This window comes from Balaenoptera borealis (assembly GCF_965194805.1).
Source record: "Balaenoptera borealis genome assembly, chromosome: 9".
Lineage (NCBI taxonomy): Eukaryota > Metazoa > Chordata > Mammalia > Artiodactyla > Balaenopteridae > Balaenoptera > Balaenoptera borealis.
Genome location: NC_138873.1, coordinates 10,881,669 through 10,901,660, shown reverse-complemented (window position 1 = coordinate 10,901,660; position 19,992 = coordinate 10,881,669).

The window sequence follows — 19,992 nt, the reverse complement described above, 5'->3', positions numbered from 1 at the left end:
AAATCACAAGTAAATGACAACAAAAGTGGGGTATGGGGAACACAGCTGCTCAGAAATTTACATCAATTCTCTATTCACTGTTAAATAAGCCCAGTCCTCATAGCATATTCCATAGACAATGTCATTATTTATGACCTTTTTCAGTGTTCTACAAATAAGTTAAAAAAACAAGTATAGAAAAATTTTATTAAAGAAATTTAAATATGGTTAACAATAATCAACTGTCCCCTAGTCAAAATAGTAGAGCTTGTTTACGTTGTAATAAAAGATCAATAACTGATCTTAACATTAAGAATACATAAGAGTTTTGCAGAATTTTTAAACACTGTTTAATTGTTCCATGAGTGTAATAGCAATACTTTTAATTATATGATGAAAGCGTCCTTCTAAAAGACAAATTTAGGAATCCCTCCATTCATACTAAGACATTCAGCATGTACAGGAGAGTCAAAACTCCACAGATGCGCTCAGATGGGTGAGGCTGGGAGGGATGAAGTACCTACAACACTTCTTCCTTTAAACACTGCCTCTAAACATTAAAGCCTTTAAACATTAATTTCTCTGTGAGTCAAGAGCCTATTAAAATAATATGCACGTTATTGTTAGGTATTAAAGTGGCCTAGAAGTGACAGAAAAAATTGGTCAGATGCCACAAAAAGCAGCCAGATCTTAAGATAAAGAAGCCAAAGGTTATGGAAGGAGCTAGACTTAGTGCCAGAAGACTCTACAATCTTAGGCTCCCTGTTTAATAAGAAAGAATACAAAATTATAAATATAGAGTTGCTAAAGAAGTACATTTAATATATAACTGAGAAAAGGAATCTCAGCAAATTATAGTTTAAACTGACCAATACTACACGCAGAGCATAAAATGCAACAAAGACATAATATTTTTATTAACTAAATTACTAACATAGCGCTATAATACTTTTTTTCTTCATATTTTGGCTGGATGTTCTTTGAGCACCTCTTCGTAAGACAAAAGTGTTGTGTATGCTCTACACAGAGAATAGAAAGATAGTTCAGTCTGTCCTCTCGCGCAGTTGATAGAAAGATGCTGCATTAACAATTATATTCCTGACAAGAGAGAACTTCCACTCCACTAGGTGTTGATGAGAACCAAATCTTCAGCGTACAATGTCATACATCTGATGAAATTTTCACACACTGGCCTCTGGCTCCATACCTTTCAAACCTGGTTCCTCCTCCACCACCCACACATTTTGGGGACCAGGTGATGAACAGCACAAACTGGAAGATGGCGTGTGGCCCAGCACCTCTGGGCCATGATGCTAGGGGAGCTGGTGCAGTGAGTGGTACAAGCATTCCTGGAAGCTGTTCCTGCACTGGGATAGCTAGCGATGCTGGATGAGACACGGAAGTGACTACAAATCATATACGTGTATTCCAATAAACCCAAGGTAAATATACTCCCATCTCGCCTTTCCTGAGTTATCTCAAAATTGTCCAGGGCTTGATAGCAGTTTTCTTCATAATTGCCAAAACATGGAAGCAACCAACATGCTCTCAGTAGGTGACTGGATAAACAAACTGTGATACATCCAAACAATGAAATACTGTTCAACATAAAAAAATAAATGAGCTCTCAAGCCATGAAAGACATGGAGGAACCTTAAATGCATATGACTAAGTGAAAGAAGCCAATCTGAAAAGGCTACATACTGTATGATTCCAACTATATGACATTGTAGAAAAGGCAAAACTATGAGGACAGTAAAAAGATCAGTGGTTGCCAGGGCTAGAAGAAGGGAGGGAAGACTAGGTGGACCACAGAGGATTTTTAGGGCAGTGAAATTATTCTGTATGAAGCTGCAATGACGGATACATGTCATTATACATTTGTCTAAACCCACAGAATGTTCAACACCAGAGTGAGCCCTAATGTAAACTGTGGACTTTGGGTGATGATGATGTGTCATTGTAGATTCATCGACTGCAGTTGTACCACTCTGGGGAGGGATGCTGATTGTGGGGGAGGGAATGCATGTGCGGAGGCAGGGAGTAGATGGGAATTCTCTGTACTTGTCATTCAATTTCACCCTGAACCTAAAACAGCTCTAAACAAAGTCTATTTTTTAAAAATTTGCCCAGGGCCACTCCAATGCTACCCAAGATGTGGGAAAGTGTGACAGAAGTTAAGTCGGAGAGCCAAGAGATAGCGGTGTTAATTGACTGAGGTTAAATGTTCTCTTTCAGCAAATTTTACAAAAACATATGTCCATGTGAAGACATGCTGGAGGCTGCTCCCAGGGCCTTGGAAGGGTCTCTTACAAGGGGAGGGCCTGACAGGTAAGTGCCAGTAGCTTCGCGGTAAATCTACTGCCTGTTCAGTCTTAGGATGAACAAAAAATGGGTATTTGAGGAGCAGACCTTCGGTCGCCCCAAGAACACAAAAATAGTCTTTAACGTGACTAGAGCTTCACATTTTACCCAGGACATTCATTATTTTACTTAACTCTGAATGAGTTGTTCCTTTAGAACGGTCCAGTTAGGACAGAGTCCAACTCAACTCTCAGAAATCTTGGCCAACCAGAGTAATTTAGTTGATACAATCCTTTCTGATAATAATCAGGCAATGGGTTCATCAGCGTTTTACAGTCATTCCAATATATGATAGTAAGATTATGTAATAGGGGGGAAGGGGGTGGAGGAGGAATGGATTGGGAGTTTAGGATTAGCAGACGCAAACTGTTATATACAGAACGGATAAACAACAAGGTCCTACTGCAGAGCACAGGGAACTATATTCCATATCCTGTAATAAACCATAATGGAAAAGAAAGAAAAAGATTATGTCATAAACATAGAAGTGGATGTGTGTCTTCCTAGTTCCCATGACCGTCAGAGAAGCATCCAAATTATCTAATTGCTGCATCACAACTTAAATACACATTTAATAGAAGACAGCATTGTTTTCCACCACTTAAATTGGATTTTGACTTGACAAAAAACATGTCTTTGCCACTTAGAGTTTGACAACAGTATTGTGAGTTAGACTTTGAGAAACACTAATGGCCTGAGATATACGATGAGGTTTTATAGACTGGCCCATAAAAAAATTCCTGTCTACATGTTAAAGGCCAGTGAAACAGCAATGAACATTGAGGAAACGTCTGTGTTTTTGTTACATCATTTCATCAGTGGCCGGAAAGAGCAACAATCAGTACCAAACTAGTTTTGCATTAAAATCTAAATTGTTTTAGGATTAAGTTAAATACAGGGCTACAAATTACATAAATGTCTCACAGAGTGCTGCTTCTGTAATTTGTGAGGGATCGAGAGCCCCCCTTTTCGAGTTTATCCTGATGGAAATAACACCTGAAGAGTTAACTTAGCCAAGACTGAGGCCCATTCCCCAGTAGAGGCTCTAAATTCTGTGGGACAGAAAGGAAGAACCTCCTGGGACAATTTTAAAGTGAGCGAATGGCTATTAACAAGCAGTTGGTTTACTGAATTCCACATAAGAGGCAAAGCATATGTGTGACCCGCAGCAGGACCCTTGCAGAGAAGTCCGGTGCAATTAGTCATCAGATCATCAGGCAAGATTTGTGCCCCTGAGAAGACAGAATCCATTCCTTGGGTGGCAACATCCCCAAATCTACCTATACTATTGTTTCTGACAAGCAAGCCCAAAGACTCCCTCCAAAATCTATTCTAACCTGATTTTGGGAAACGATAAGTTGCTTATGAAAACATTTGAACTTAATAAGTTTACACATGACTCATCCAGGTTCCGTTTGCGGTATTATCTCTGTAACACAGCCAGGCTGCGCGGCTTACTGGCAGGTTTTATCAGCAAGGCGACAGGCAGGTCCATCTGCTGCCCAGAAATGGGGCCTTCTAGGTCAGCGGTTCCCAAGCTGAATTCGCTGCATTCGCTAAAAACGCAGATGCCACGTCCTCACCCCAGAAGCACTGAACCCGAATCTTGGGGAGAAGAATTCCTGGTATCTGTTTTAACAAGCATCCAAAGGTGATTCTTAAGCACACTGGAGCTTGACCCTCAGAAGAGTGATAAGTACATTAACATGGAAATCAAGTTATGTCCATAGTATCACAGCTCTTTGGCTGTGTTTGGTCGGTCATGGTGACCAACGTTGAGTGCCAGGTTCAGTTTAGGAGGGGCTGTTGCCTTTAACACCAGACATCCACAGCCCCTTCCTAGTTCCCAATCTCCACCACAACCAGCCTTACTTGAGGTGCTATTTTCCATTAAATCCACACACACACATATATGCATACACACACTTACAACAGAAAATAAAAATGCTTACCTGATTCTTTTCTCAGGAGGAACCTATGCTGTGACTTTTCTAGAGATGTTAGTTTGACCCTTTGAATGAGTGTTGCATTTACCAGAGAAACCCCAGAGCCTTGCCTCTTCTTCTCTCCCCTTGCAATTGCAAAAATCATTTCATCTTTAAAAGAGACTCTCTATTACTCCATGAAAGTCTTACAACAACTACTTACCGTTTGTACTTGACATTAGCACCACCCTCAAGTGTCCGCTTCTATGTTCTGATAGATAAGTAGTGTCTTCTCATCCTACAATCTACAGTTCTTGTGACCAAACAGTGAGCTCTACCACCAAAAAAATGGGAGAAACCTTTGCAAAAAGAAAATGTGTATGAGGCATGAAGAGAGCTAAATGCGTCCTTATTACCAAAACTTCGCATCGCATCACGTGACACAGGTCCTTTGGTTAAAGAGGAGATAGAATCCTTCTGAAGGACAACACATTCCTCAAAGAAAAGAAAGACACTTTAGAAACTTCTACTCAAAGCAATGATGATAAACCAGATCTTTTTCGAGAGAGATGTATAACGCAAGCATGTCTGAATCTTCCTATTAATTTTAGCCAGTTACCAAATTATTGTGTCCACTTTATATCATGCAAATCAAATACCGTCTCTGACTTCCAGAGAATCCCAGCTTAGGTTGTGTTGTTGTAGCAATCAGGTCTTTGATAGCTTATGAGGTTCAAAATAGGACCCATCATATGCTACAGCTCGTTAGTACATGAACGTGGCTATGAGACAGGGCAGAGCGGGGTGGAGCTCCCACGCATACGGATGTGTGTAAAGGGCGGAGCACCCAGGCTGCAGCCCAAGGAATGAGAGGAGACGCTCACCTTATGTAATTCTGTTGGTAAAAGAGAGGTTGTGCCGTCAAATTCATTTACAAAACACAATCAACTACACCCCCTGTATTGTTTGCTAGGGCTGCCGTAATAAGGCATCCCAGACTGGGGGGATTCAACAACAGAAATTGATTTTCTCACAATTTGAGACTAGAAGTCCAAGATCAAGGTGTAGGCAGGGTTGGTTTCTTCTGGCGCCTCCCTCCTTGATTTGCAGACAGCTGTCTTCTCCATGTGTCTTCACATGGTCTTCCCTCTGTGTGTGCCTGTGTCCTAATCTCCTCTTCTTATAAGGACAGCAGTCATTTGGATTGAGGCCCACCGTATGAGCCCGTTTTAACTTAACCTCCTTAAAGGCCCTTTCTCCAAGTACAGTCACGTTCCACAGGGTGATGAGGACTTTAACAATGAATTTGAGGGATGGGGGATTCAGCCCATAACGATTCAGCTCATAACCCCTTCCGTGCAGATTCACAAACATACTACCCTATCAAGGCGCTGAAACCTCATATACTAAAGAAAATGCTAACCTTGTATGAGGCAGCATTCCTCCAACTTTCTCTGTCACATCTCTTCACATGCCATGGACCCACGTTTCCGCAGGGCACACCACTGGGCAGCTGCCAAGACCTAGGCTTGCCCAAAGTTCCGTGCCGACTGCAGAGAATCCTACCCCAGCTTGCCTCCATCGAACCTGGGGCTCCCTCAGTCAACAGAAGCTTCAATTGTGTCTCTGCACCCCGGAGAGCTTGTGCCGGGTGGTGTGGGAAGACTCAGGGAAATACCAGGTTGCCCCGGAGGCACTCACTCCAAATTCAGTTGGGCAGTAAACGTAGGAGAGGAAGTAAGGCAGAGGTAAGTAACAGTACAAAACAGGATATAATAAGAAATGCCCACGAATGCTGGACATCCTCGTCATAGGAATGGGGCAGATGAATTCACGGTGGACCCCAGTGTCAACAGAATGCTACACAGAGCAGGCGGGGCTTGTACGGAGGAGCTAGACTAACGAGCGGAGCATCAACATAGATGGAGTGTATTCCAGGACCCAGTAGCTGGAATGCAGGTGGAGTTACAGGAATAGGAAACAACAAATTTGAATGCTGAGATTTTGAACTCAGAAAATGGGAGAATGGTAACCGTCCCAACAGAATTAGTGAAGTCAGAACATAAGAATCAAGTACCACCTTGGTTGTGTTTTGATGAATTTGAGGAAAAGCAGTACACTTGTAGTGAATATCTGCTGGGTTTGCCTCTCAGTATTCATTTATACTTCTTTTCATAAAGTAGTGCCCAGAGTTTAAGCTATGGAGTGTACTAGAACTGATTCCCCTCTGAAGCTATGGACAGAGGCTCTCTCTTCCCTGTCAGGGGCATGGTGGGAAAACAAGAAACATGAGTACTTTGTAGATTCTAGTAAGGTCCTGGCTCTCAGATGATGGGCCCAATCCCAAGGAAAGCAGAGAAAATAAATGAGAAAATCTGGGGCCTTGGTCTCTCATGGGAGCCCCTGGATCAAACCATACCTGAAGCCATATATTATGGATTTTTTCAGAAAATGAACTTTTTTATCATTTAAGCCAGTTTACACTGTGTTTTATATCAGTACAGCAAACACACACACACACAACTGTTAACTGACAAAATATCCAAATGTTATATACAGATAGGCTGGTGATATGAATTTGAGGAACCACTCAAAGAGGTGATAAATGGAGCAAGGGAAGCAAAGGTGGTCTAGAGAGAGAGGAGTGGGAGAAAAAAGATGACAACTAAGGATGGGATTGTATAAATCATCATGGGTAAGGGAACACATAAATTGAAAAAAAAAGGAAAAAGAGAGTTAGGAAGGTAACAGGAAGACCAAGAAAGTAAAGTATCAAAATCCCTAGAGTATGGGTAAAGAGAGGATGCCAACTTTCTAATTTTTTCTCAAGGAAAGGTCCTCAATCAAAATAACAGTTACTATTATCTATTGAGCACTTGCTTTGTATCAAGCAGTGCTCTGGGTATCATACACTTAATAAATCATTCAGTCCTCTCACCTTTACTATGAGATGGGTACCATCATTCCTTACTATTTTACAGATGAGAATGCTGAAGCACAGAGAGGTTAATGAACTTGCTCGTAGTCACACAGCTAGGAAATGGCAGAACTAGAATTGGACCCTGCTTTTCTACCTCTATAGTTCACTCTCTTAACCAATAGACTCTATACCTCTCAACTCTCAGCATCTGCCTGGAACTGCTGCTTTTGTGAGTAGGTCGAGGAATGCAGGTAGAAATTCATTTAACCAAAACTTTATCTCCCATATTCAGTCTGACTTGGATGTCTGAAATTCTGCCATTTTTGTATAAGCATTATCCTTTTATTATGGTGTTCTGTCCAAATGTAAATAGAGTAGGGACAGACAGCTTATTCAGTCATTCACACCTCAGCATGAATTAGTTTGATAGAAAACTGTCTTATATCAACAGAGCAACCTGGGGCCATATAGATCTGTTAAAAGCTTGAGGTACTACAAATCAGACAGCTCATAAGAGAGAGTTGAATACAAACTTTCCCCGTTCACAATTCTCCTGTGAATTAAGACATTTTTCCTCCTATCCAGCTTCTATTACCACTGAGCATAGGTTTTAAAAGATCATCGTAAAGGTTAGTCTTACCGTCCCTGAGCTCAGACCCACAAGATAGTTTCAGAAGCCCAATATTTGGTGTTTATTTTCAACACACATCTGTCTCACTTAGGATGAAGAATTCCAGTAGTACCAAAACTTTTTTTTTTTTTTTTTTTTTGGCTGCGTTGGGTCTTTGTTGCTGTGCACAGGCTTTTTTCTAATTGCGAGGAGCGGGGGCTACTCTTCGTTGCAGTGCGCAGGCTTTTCATTGCGGTGGCTTCTCTTGTTGTGGAGCATGGGCTGTAGGTGCGCGGGCTTCAGTAGTTGTGGCACACAGCTCAGTAGTTGTGGCTTGCAAGCTCTAGAGCACAGGCTCAGTAGTTGTGGCACATGGGCTTAGCTGCTCCGCGGCATGTGGGATCTTCCCGGACCAGGGCTCAAACCCGTGTCCCCTGCATTGGCAGGCGGATTCTTAACCACTGCACCACCAGGGAAGTCCCAGTACCAAAACTTTTAAGTAAGAACCTCATAGGTAGATTTTCCAAGTAAATCACCAACGGTAGAAAATATACGTGAATATAAATATTTATAGATTTTACTAATTTAAAAACCTTGAGATATCAGCATAGACCATGAGCCAAGTTTTTTTAAAAAGGGCAAAGAACCAACTAAGAAAAATGTTCCTACACACCTAGAACCCCATCTGTACCTGGCTAAGTCCTCTTTCTTCAGCTTCTCTTCATTCATCACTGCCTCCAGGAAGTCTTCCAGGATAGCCCTGTGATCCTCCTTTATTGCAGGTTAAATCATTTCTTGAATCTCCATTTTCCTCCCTGAACCTTGCATCCACAAGGGCAAGGACTGGGCTATCTGTTTACCACTAGCACTTACCCCAGCGCTGGGCTACAGAGCTGGCTCTCATGAATTAATAAATGAAAGCAGAGGCCTGCTGCTCTAAATGTATGAATAGTCCTACAAATCATCAATAAAGAGGCAAACAGTGCAGCAGAGAAGTGGTCAAAGTGAGTAGGTTTATAAAAATAAATGCAAAATAAAATAATGACACCATTTTCACCCATTTTCCCTTCCTTTTAAGTTCAAAAAAAAAAAAAAAAAAAGAAAGGAAAAGAAAAAAGAAAAAAAGCTACATCCCTTAGATGTGGGGAAGGTCACTCTCACAGACAGCTGTAATTTTTCTGTAGGAGACTTGGGCTCTATGTATTGACATCTTTAAAATGTATGTGTCCTTTGTTTAACTCAGCAATTCTGCTTTTAGGAGTATGTCCTAAGAATATATACAAATACTTACCTATAAAACAATCAGCGCAGCACTGTGTATAATAGCAAAGAAAAATCTAAATAAGCAGTAATAGAGGATTGGTGAAATTATGCACATTAGTAAAATGAAATGATATGCAGCATTTTTAGTTACCATTTATTGTGCCCTTACTGTGGGCACTTACCAGGCACTTCACTAAGTACTTAACACACACTGTCTGATTTTCATCCTCAGAACACTTTATGAAGTGGACATTACTGTTATGGCCATTTTCCATGGGAGGAAATTGAGATGTAGAGCGGTGAGGTAATCCGCTCAAGGTTACAAAGCGAGTACAGAGCAGAGCCAGTGTCAGTCTCCAAGACCCGGCTCTTGATCAGTAAGCTATCTGCCCCCAAGTTCAAGGTGTCAAATGTGCATTTAGTAGCATGGAAAGGTGTTCCTGTGTTCTTGTCATATTAACTAAAGAGACAGATTACAGGACAATACACAATATGATCACCTTTTTATAAAATGCATACTGTATTAAAATATATGTATTTTTAGTTATGTGCACACATGCATATCTATGTTTATCTTTGCACAAAGACTGAAAGAACTGATATCTAAAGGTCGTCTCAGGGTGGTGGGGTCATGGGATAATGAAGTTTGTCTTTTCTTTTTGCTTACTCCAAAGTTTTATGGTTTTCTACGATAGATCACTTGTATCATACTTTAAGTTTTGTGTTGTTTTTTTTTTAAGTTGAACTCAAAGTAACCTAGAACTTTAGAGGACCTAACACGTCACCCAGTCTAATCTTCTTACCAGCAAGAGACTGGAGCCCAGAGAAGTCAAGCGCGCTGATTTAACAAACACAGCCCACGGCTCTGAGCACAGCCCTCCCCCGGGAAGGCGGCTAACTACACTACTTCGCAGAGTGAAGATGACAGAACATGCTGGGCGCTCGTTCTCCTGAGCACCCAGGAGCTCAGCCTCCCCAGGACACGCATTCTGAGCGACACCTTGGTGCCCTACAAAACAGTGCTTGCTGTAGATGAAAGGCCTGAAGGAAACACATCACAGCCTGGTTGTCATGTGGCCTCCAAACAACCATTTTTTCTAAACCAGTGGCTTTGAACTAAGATGCGTGTCAGCATCCCCTGACAACTTTTTCCAAAGATGAGTCCCCATGGAGATTCTGGCTCAATGGATGTAGACAGGGGCCTAGGCCAGAATATTCTGAAACACCTTTCCATGTGATACTAAGGTTGGACATTAGTCCCCCGATTAAGGGTCACTGGCCTATATAAATCTTCAGGTGTGTGTCTTAACCAGGAACTAGACCTTTGGTTGGTCTAAACCGTTGGATGGAACCGTTGGTTGCATCTTAATTTAAAACTCTTCCTGTCTGCTGTTAGCGAGAACGGCGGCAGCCCCTGCTCCAGAAGCCTTGTAATGGATCTGAGTTCCCTTTAGCTGTGCTTTCTCATTCTAAAGAGAAGAAGGTTATGAAGAGCAAAGGAAATGCTGGCACCATCCGCCACATCGCTCAGGTAGACCTGGCCAAACCCTGGATCAGGGGCACAGAGCTCAAGAGCAGCCCTGTACAGTGCTGGGGACCAAAGCTTTGTCATCAAAGGAGGACGAGTCCCTGGTCTAGATGTTCCCACCAGCCACTGCTGCTGAAACGAGGGCTGAGGGGTCACATACAAGCCAAGGACCTGTTCACGGAAGGAGCCGGGCCAGAGGTCGACAGGGAGCAAGGACGAAGGTGCAAAGAGATAGCCCAATCCAGGAAAGAACAGAAAATGTTTACAATGCAATGGGATGTAAAGATGAGAAACAGAAGGAAAGAAACACAAGAGAAATTAAGATGCACTTGTAAAACTGCAAAACACATTATGCTATATCACCAGTAATTTTAGTGACTGCTCACTCAAGAAAGGTTTCTTTAAAAAGAAAAACAGAACAGCTTTGTCTTAGTTGAATAATAATAGAGAGAATTTTAAATACCTGATTGTGTTTCTTGCATTTTGGCATTGTTTATATTTGTTATTTGTATATATTAATACATAAGTAGATTTTAAATAAATCCTACCCAGGAACCATTTTTAGAAATTTTGATTTTTTTGATGTTCCTCTTTTTAACTAGACTACTGAACTCTGAAAAAAACGCTCAGGGATACATTACGATTGTTAAGAATATTACAGCTAACAACGAAAATTAAAATAATGAGTGTTTTCTTCTAAATTATATCAAATCCCTCTAACAGGGGAAGTGCTAACGGCTCTTTCAGTTAAAAGACTGGGCTGCCCTTGCTCATTAACATACACAGTTGGGGTATTTTTAAATCCTTAGTTACTTCATAATAACCCAGGGCTGCTGCTGCTGCGGCTAGGAAGACCCAGATCCCACGGAGTCTAGTGCAAAGGATGTCAGCTCAAGCCCAGGTGTGGGCCTCCACTACCTCCGTGTTTCCAGATTCGAGGCTGCATTATTGAATCTTCCCTGGTCTACACGATCTCCAGGAACATTGAGCCAACCTTGGGCAGAGGCGTAAGACCTCCTCCTCTTCCCCCTCTGCTGAAATCTCCATTGACGTCCAAGGAAGTTCAAACCCAAGCACCTCAGCCCTTCTCTGACTCAAGGCTTTTCTTTCGCGACTAGAAAGCATTTGCCCCAGGGATTATATTACACCAGCAAAACGTCATGGAAAGGGCACTGGACGTAGAGTCAGAAGGCAAAGGTTCAAGACACAGTGAAGTCTCCGACTTGCATTTGTGATATGAAGCCTCTCTGAGCCATAATCTCTCCCCTGTAGACGGAAATCACACCAGCTCCACGTCCTCCACAGGCCGGTGGAAAGCAAATATACATTAAAGCATTCGGCACAGTGCCTACCAGTACAGGTGAGGGAGTGATAAAGGGAGCCAGACATCAGGTCTGCTGTGTCCCAATATCCCCGCTGGCCCAGGCCCTTGCCTGCCACACAGAGAGCCTCTGTCCCTGCCCAAGCAGGTCCCGGGACCGTCTACACGGGACTCCAAGAAGGCTGGTTTCCTGGTTGCGCGCCTGCAGGAGTGGCCGCCAAAGACCCTCTCTGCTGACCCCAGGCAGCGAATACCCAGCTCTCCATCTGAGATCTGCCGGTTAGAGGTGCTCCTGTTTTATGGATATTTATTCATTGTATTCTTTGCTTTCTGCAGCTGGGACTGGTTTGGTCAAAAAGAGGGCTCTGCAATAACGGTGTTAAACAAACAGCATTGGGCCTGGTATTTTTAGATACATTAAAATTCTGTTTAAGCGCAGTGAGGGGGCCTGAAAAACTCAGGCCATTTCCCACAGCTGAGTGAATACTGATAAGAGCTTTATCCAATTTATAAGGCAAGAGAAGGAAACAATCATGTGTGATGGAATTGGACAAATAATCCAGCTCCAAACAATTATGAAATATAATGCAATTACAGAACACTGTGCCGGGGTTCTGGCAGTACCAGATTCTTCCTTTTTATGAGTCAACACTAATCTAGAATTTTGACACTCACAGGATTCATGAGTGGCCAGACACTGCAGGCAAGGGAAAGTCAAGACAAAACCAATAGAAACGTGTGTGTGTGTGTGTGTGTGTGTGTGTATGGCACACACCCTTTCTTTTACAGCCATTCACACATGGACACACCCTTGATGTACTACCCATCAAGACAGAGAGAGAACTTCAATTAATGACAGCTCCCCCCAAAATTCCAATTCTATATAACAGGAGAAATTCATATTCTACTGATAGTTTGTTGAAGAGATAAGGAAATTTTTTCATTATAGAATCCACACAGCAGAAATCGATAAAATTTCTCCATGGATTTTCTGTTCTCCACTCAAATGTCTCCTCTTTCCCACCGCTAACTTCACCTCTCCCCACTCCTCCTCCACTCTGGCCCAGAGCAGGTTGGCTTTTCTCAACCCCAGAAGCTAGGTGACAAAACAGGAGTTCTTCCCTCCTGTACTGTCTGCTTGTGAGGCCCTACCTACAGAGGTCAAGGTCGGAGGAAAGTTAAGGTCGAATCCTTCGTCACCCTGGGTTGTGGTCTAGACTGTGGTTTGAAGGACTGGAGGAGGTTGAAAAGAATGGGAAGGAAATGGGGGAGGGGGAGAGAAGGGCTACTCTTCTCTGGCCGGTGGGGAACAGAGCCACCCTACCTCTTCACTACCCTGGATCCTCACCTAACTTTTAAGAGAGCCAGCAGGCCAGACTGAAAAGACGAAGGTTATGGGTGTATATCGAAGCTCAGTTTGGTCTCTGTTCATCTGACATCTCTCCCTTGTGTGTCCAACCTGTAACTCAGGAAGACTCAGGTTTTCATTTCAGGCTCCTCCTACAAATAGAGCTGCCCTTCCTCCTGGAGTCACTGGGACCCTAGTGTCAGGTGGCTTTCCAGGTCCCCAGGGGAGAGAGGAAGACATTGGAAGGACCTGACCAACGGCCCCAGATCTGAGGTGCTGGCTCCTTCCCAAGAAGTTTCTTCATTCTTACCTGAGCTGCTTCCAGACAAGCCCCACCTGGAGGATGACCACGCCCTGAGCTCTACTGCAGGGCTCTTACCTGACACCCTAGGGTCCCTGATGGAAGCACCGAATGGGCTCTGACCAGTCAGCCTCCTCCACCACGCACGCACCACAGGGCCGGACCACAAACCTTCCTTCTTCACACTGCTGTCTGGGAGATCTTTCTAAAATTAAAATCTCTCTCTCAAACACACACACACACACACACACACACACACACACACACACTTTGGCTTAAATGTCTTCAGAAAAGAACTCCCCTTTGCTTTCAGGGAAAAGTCCAAATCTTTAAATGACTTGCAAAGCCCTTTGGATTTGGCCTCTGCCCTTAACACTCTCTGCACCACAGTCCCTTGGAGCTTCTTTGAGCAACGAAGCTCTTCTCGCCTCAGATCCCAGCACACGCAGTCTTTCCTCCTCCTCTTCCTTCACTCTGCACAGAGCCAGCCTCTTACTATCCTTCAGGTGTCACTTCAGTACTGTCTCCCCAGAGAGGCCTTTGTGACAATCCTATCTAAATCAGGTTTCCTATGCACAAATCTACACGTCCTGATTCTCTAGCACAGCACCCCACGGCTCTTAGCTTCACGGCACTTCCTGAAATTTGCAATCATTAATTTCTTTGTTCAATTTTTTATTGTCCATCTAGGAAGCTTACAGTTAGCTCCAAGATGGCAGAGACTATGAGTCATTTCCCCAGCATCAGCACCGCGCGTATGGTAGGTTCTTGAAATCATATTATTATAAGGTATAGTCATAACTTAAACTTGTATCTTTCAGACAGACCAAAGAAAGAAGAATTATCATCGCTTTATTTAAAGGACAGTGAAGAGACTGGCTGATTCTGGGTATCTGTACTGCAAAGTCCTGGAAATAACCTGTGGGTAGATACAGTAGACAGGCTGGCAGGGTAGCTCTTGAAAACCCAGATGATAAGTCTGGGCTTGATCTGGCTTCGCACTTTGAGAGGAGTAATGATCAACTAAAGCGTACCCAGAGGTCATGCCCCAGAAACAGTGAAAGGGCTCTGAGCTTGACTTGGTGAAGGAAAACATGACAGAGTAATGTCTTCAAATATCATGTCAAAAAGAAAGCAGGTGTTTTGGTTGTTGTTGTTCTCATGGGCAAAAGTGGGTCCAATCGGTACTTGCTTCAAGGAACTGATTTCACCTCAATACAAAAACAAACCTGTTAATACCTTGCACTGGCCAATAATGAAACCCATTACTTCATGAGGCAGTGAAGTCCCTGTGGCTGGAGTGACAAGCAGGAAACCGAAGAAGATTATTGGGGAGATAATTTCTATATCCAGCAGGAGAGTGGATTTGTATGATCCCTTTCCATTTCAAAACTCAAAGGGTGGGCTTCCCTGGTGGCGCAGTGGTTGAGGGTCTGCCTGCTAGTGCAGGAGACACGGGTTCGAGCCCTGGTCTGGGAGGATCCCACATGCCGTGGAGCGGCTGGGCCCGTGAGCCACAACTACTGAGCCTGCGCGTCTGGAGCCTGTGCTCCGCAACGGGAGAGGCCGCGACGGTGAGAGGCCTGCGCACCGCGATGAAGAGTGGCTCCCACTTGCCGCAGCTGGAGAGAGCCCTCGCACAGAGATGAAGATCCAACACAGCCATAAATAAATAAATTAAAAAAAAAAAAAAAAAAAAAAAACTCAAAGGGCAATGGAGAGCCATCAGAAGTTCTGAGCCAAGGGTGATGTGATTTTCTTAAAGTGTTGTATTAGAAAGATCTGTGAAAGGTTGTGAAAACGAAAATGTTTTCAGTACTAAATGAAAGAATCAGAGGTACCTTGAGAGAGCGTAAGACCAGGATGGAGCATTATTACCCCAAATGAAATCTGATTTGACAAAAACAGCATAAGAAAACAGTGCTCACAAGATTTGTCACAGCTATCAAAGTCTCCAAGATAAGAACTTTCTTCATGACTAACATCTTTAATGATAAGCAGATAAAGGCTTCTGCATCAGAGATTTTAGAACCTATTTCAATAAGAATGACCCCTCACCTTAACATTCTATGTGGGATACTCAATTACAGCAGTGTTCAAGATCAAAAACTTGTGGAATGTCTGATCTGTTTACATATATTCCAACCAGCAGTTAAAGAGATGTCTTCACTATAAGTAATTAAGGCTCTCTTATACCATATTTAAATTTCTAAAGGGGCTGTAAGCTATCCGGGTCACATTTAACACTGAGTACAAAACTCTTACTGAAAATTTCAAAGATGCCAGCCTCTTTTTTGCTTCATCATCACCGGATTAGTCCTTTACATGTTCTAGTCATGGAGGAAAAGGTCATGTTTCCACAAACTCCGTAATGGCCAGTCCTCCAGGTGTTCACCCCTGGGCAATGATCAAGGCATCTGCTCTGTCATCTCCCCTTTTCTTTTCTTTTCTTTTTCTTTGTGAGTAAGAGAAGGGTCTCTGCAGTGGAGATGCCATCTGTGAAACCCTGGGTAGTGATTCAAACATTTGCCACATGATCCAACTGCTGCAACTAAATGGACTCTGCTCGGGGTTGGTATGATTACAATTCCGGCCTGCCCCAGATCCACAGGCACAGATCCACAACACCTGGCACCTCCTCTGCCCATGGCGAAATAAGAACCTGTTGCCAATTGACTTAAGTCTCACCATTTAAAAAAAAAAAAAAAAGCAAGAAACACGTTTTTCACTATTTGCTGTTAAAGAGAATGCTTTGACTTCCATACCAGAAGAGGTTACGAGGGAGGCGAAAGATGGTGACAGATGTGGCCAGCAGTCTACATGGCTGCCTTTGGTCTGGCCGTGACCAGGTCAGTCAAACCCACAGTAAGTGGTAAATTCAAGTCTGTGATGCCAACCAGAGCCATCATTCATCAAAAACATAACCTTACAGGCTGCATACTGAAATTTGCGTCAACACCTTTACAAGGGTTAAAAAGAGAGAATGAAAAATAAAAGGAAAGCCTGAGCTTTTTGCATTTCCATTTTGAATGTCAGTCAGCAAAAGGATATTTTTTAATCTTAATAGACGGTGACACCAGATTTATTTAGTCTGGAGGAATAGCCAGCCCTTAGTACACGAAGTAATACTGTCCAAACCATAGTACAGGTGCTTCGGCTGTCTGAGGCAACGGATTTTTGGAAACAGCAAGAGGGCTTTAGATTAAACATTGGAAAATATTCCTATTTGTAAGATATCGTAGCCACTGAAAAGGGGTGGAGCTAAAACTTTGCTGAAAAGCCAATATGCATATTAAGCCGGTGATTTCTGTTAAGAGTTTGGTTGGGGAGGTTTAGCAGCTTCATCTCCAAAGCCCTGATTCAAAACCACAATGTTCAGCAAGTCAGTGAGATTTCATGCTTTCATCTGAAACCCACACCAACAAATGCATCTCTTCATGCAATTCAGGCTCTTAGAATCTTCGCGAAAGAACCACACCAAACCGTGGAACTCAATCTCAAAGCCCTGATCCCACCCAGAGGAGCTCAAGTTCCATTTAAAGGTTCAATAAAAAGATGAGAGGTGGGGAAATGCCTGCTGGAACGGCACATTAGCTGCTGCATTTAAACCCTCACCACAGTATCCGAACGTTGATTGTGGTTCAGAGGGAAAGCTACGTGGTATGAAATGTAGCAATTACTGGTCTATTAATATAGGATGGTAGTGCTGTCGAGTGCTATCTCTAAAAGGGAGATGGGGGAAATTCTTACTGCAAAGGTAAGTTGCCTTTTTTTTTTCCAACTAGGAAAGAACAAAATTAAGAAATTTTCTGGGGCACGATCTCAAAATGTCGCAGATGCAAAAACTTTCTGTGGGACCCAAAACAAAAGCTGGCAAAGCAGGTGTGCTGTCAGTGTCTCTCGCCTGCCGTTTCAAGCTTGGAAATCACAGACTTTTTCAAATCCCAGGATTAGTGAGGGACAGAGAAAGAAAATGTGGGGGAGGAAAAAAGGAAATAAAATTTTACCGGAGATTTCCGGCTTAACGACCTTCAGACACCAGGGCTGGAGAAAGGAGAGGTGGCTGCCATCCCCGCGGCCCTGCACTCCAGGAGGGCAGCTGCAGGCGGAGCGCCAGGGAAGGCGGCCAGGAGGTGGTCCTCGAGCGCCAGGTGAGCGTCTCCACGGATGACGCCGCGCCGCCATCCCCGCCCCACCTGCGCTGTCCCAGTTTTCTCTGCGCAGCCCGGGTGCCTGCCGCTGCTGGGCAATACCTCCTCTAGCGCGGCAGCTACTTAAGCTTTAGGCCTTTTTTAAATGACCTCAGGTGTGAGCCGCGGCGAGCCCCGTGGAGTACCTTTGGGCCGGAGAGATCGCGGGGAGTCAGGATGTCCAGGGGCGTCCGCCCCGCGCCCACTGTGCGAATTGCGCCCCGCTCCCACTCCACCTCCGACAGGGGGGCGGGAAAGAGGGCCCCTCCAAGGAGCTTTCCCCTTTAAAAGAGGAGGGGCTGACTCAAAGGTGTCCAGGGAGAGGGGCCAGCTTAAAAGGGGGTCCAGACATTCACCTGGGGTTAAGCAAAGACAAGACCTGCTAGAGAAATAGTTAACTCCTCAGATGCCCAAATCACAGCAGAGCTGGAGGAGGCTGAACAGCCTGAGAAAGAGAGGAAAGGGGACAGGATGTTGACCGGGAAGTATTTCTACAGACGCTGGGGTTGGGGTCTGGGTACTAACCAGGGAAGGTAATTCTGCAAAATTGGAACACACAGGCACTGTATCTGTAGGCAACTCGACAAAGGGCACAATCTAGGAAATTGAATAGAGATTTGTCCCCTGTCTCTCAGCCTACTGACCCACTTTCCTTGGGCTACATCTCCCCCAGATCCCTGCCCTTCGCTGCATCTTCCCGTTAGCCAATAGGGAGGAAAGACAAGGCCCCCAGATCATAATGTAGGTAGAATAAACAACATGGGCCTGTTTGACATTTTTTAGAGGGGCAAAAGTCCCTCTCTTTTCCCAGAAAATCCTCTCTAAGCCACCCCTTACTCCCACTTACACAGGCACAGACACCACAGGATATCTCCTCCAGCTCCCGTCAAGGGCCTGAAATTCTACATTTAGTCATTTGTGTGAAGCACTAAAAACATCTGCACCTTAAAAAAAGGTAAGTGTGCTATTCTGGAAACAGCACCCTTTGATCCATTCTTAGGAGCCAGTTACCAGACGGAGGCAAAAGAAAGTAAGTTGAGTGAATATTGAGAGAAAGTCCTGGGGCCAGAGACACTGCCCAGCCGGAGTCCACAGGAGGAAGAAGCACCATTCACATGCACGCACACACACACACACACACACACACACACTCTCTCTCTCTCTTTTGGACACACAAGTTCTCTATGATTTTGTCTAAAATCGGCCTTAGTCACTTGCCAGAAGCCCAGTGTGGCTGCTGCTGGTTTTGTTACATCCACTGGAGTGACTATAAAGATCCCAAGTCACGTGATTGTTGAATAGCACGGTTGTCTCCACCTTCCAAGCGTCCACGGACACGGTGCGGTGCAGCCCTGCAGGCTGAGCTTTAGCGTCAAGCATATTTGGTCTGAATCCTAATTCTCCCACCTTCTGCCACAACTGCCTGAATTCGAGTTCCGGCTCTTCTTCTGAGCAGCTATATGACCTCGCACAAACCATCTGCCATCCCTGAGGCTCTGTTTCCTCATCTACAATCTGAGTACAGTCACATCAAACAATTCACGCAAAGCCTTCAGCACCGTGCCAGGCACCTGGTACAGTATGTGCTCAATCAAAATGGACTATGTTTACTTTGATTATTATTGATTGTGAGATTTTAGCCAAGTGATTTTCCTTCTTTGAGCCTCAGATTCCTTATCTGTAAGTTGCAAATAATCATATCTACTTATACAGGAGTGCTGTGAGGTTTGAAAGAAATATATGTAAAGTGCCTAGCACAGTGCCTGACATAGAGTAAAGGAAGCACTCAACAAACGATAGCAGTGATGATGAGGAGGAGGAGGGGGAGAAGGGGGAGGGGAGGGGAGGAGGGGGAGGGGGGTGGGGGAGGAGGAGGAGGAGGAGGGTGATTTTGGTGTTAGTGATGTCCAGGTTAAGCCAGAAAATTCACAAGCATCAGTCCTAACCATCCGTTCCCAGAAAAGGTAGACCTTTCACTCCACTCACCCCGGCTTATGCCTAGATGGAGATGATATTCATCTCGCCAGATTGCTTCTCTTTTGTCAAATCGGTTTTAAGTCACAATAACAAAGATCAAGTGGTCTGGTCTAAAACTACATGGAACATAACCCAAATTCAGGAATCCCAGATATTTAGTTGTTGCCTCCTTTCCCCAATTTTTTAAGCTCTGATATGAGGTAGCGTCTTAGAGAATTGACTCATCTGCCTGTATTTGTTCATTACAGCTGTTGCTAGGATGTTAC